At 45.9% G+C, this 1061-nt stretch overlaps 1 pseudogene; it reads left to right on the top strand.

The window, feature by feature from the left end:
• Nucleotides 1-442: 442 nt before the first annotated feature.
• LOC144307225 (large ribosomal subunit protein eL15 pseudogene) lies at nt 443-1061 on the top strand (annotated as a pseudogene).

Below are 1061 nucleotides of genomic sequence, written 5' to 3'. Positions count from 1 at the left end.
GGAGAGACCCAGGTCAGGAAATCAGACAGGAATTCCTTATCATGGTTTAGGCATAAGGAGTCAAAAGCATGATGGTAGTGAGTGTTCAGGAAGAGATGGAAGAAAGGGATATTCTAACGGACAGATTCAGAGGGTTTGGTAAAGGATAAGCAGGTCAAGAGGAAAAGAGGAATCAGTGATGGTGACAAGGCTAAGCAGCTGGAAAAATTAGAGTATTAGCAACAGAAATAAGTAAATCAAATGGCGAAGATGGTACATTAAGACACGTGTCATGTTACCGGAAGTTTAAAAAATAAGATGTATGTTGGATCATTAAAATAGTGTAACTCCCAGTAATGAAAATAGTAAACATTAAAATTGCAGCAATTTTTTTTTTAATTTTAAAAAATACACAGCCAGGCTTTCCATCCGGTGGCAACCATCAGCTCAAAGGTAGACCAAGATGGGTGCTTACAGGTACACCCAGGAGCTATGGAGGAAGAAGCGGTCTGATGTAATGTGCTTTATTCTCAGGGTGCACCGTCCACAGGGCCCCCCACCCAACCCGGGCTGATAAAGTGCATAGACTGGGGTCCAAGGCCAAGCAAGGTTACGTCGTATGTCGGGTTCATGTCCGTCGTGGTGGCCACAAACACCCGGTTCCTAAGGGTGCTGTGTACAGCAAGCCTGCCCATCATGGTGTTAACCAGCTAAAGTTTGCCCAAAGCCTTCAGTCTGTTGCAGAGGAGTGAGCTGGCTGCCACGTGGGGCTCTGAGAGTCGCGAATTCTTCTTACTGAGTTGGTGAAGATTCTACGTACAAATTCTTTGAGGTTATCCTCATTGAGCCATTGTGTAAAGCTATCAGAGGGAATCCTTACACCCAGGGGACCACCAAGGCAGTCTACAAGCACAGGGAGACACCTGCAGGCCACGAGAGCCATGGCCTTGGAAAGGGTCACAAGTTCCACCACCCTATTGGCGGGTCTCTCACTGCGACATGGAGAAGACGCAATACTCTCCAGCTCTACCGTTACCACTAACATAAGTAACGTTTGCAAAATTCTTACCTAAAAAAAAACA

Source organism: Canis aureus, chromosome 38, assembly GCF_053574225.1.
Source record: "Canis aureus isolate CA01 chromosome 38, VMU_Caureus_v.1.0, whole genome shotgun sequence".
Classification (NCBI taxonomy): domain Eukaryota; kingdom Metazoa; phylum Chordata; class Mammalia; order Carnivora; family Canidae; genus Canis; species Canis aureus.
Note: the sequence above shows the minus strand (reverse complement) of the source record. Positions and strands in the feature narration are given on the sequence as shown.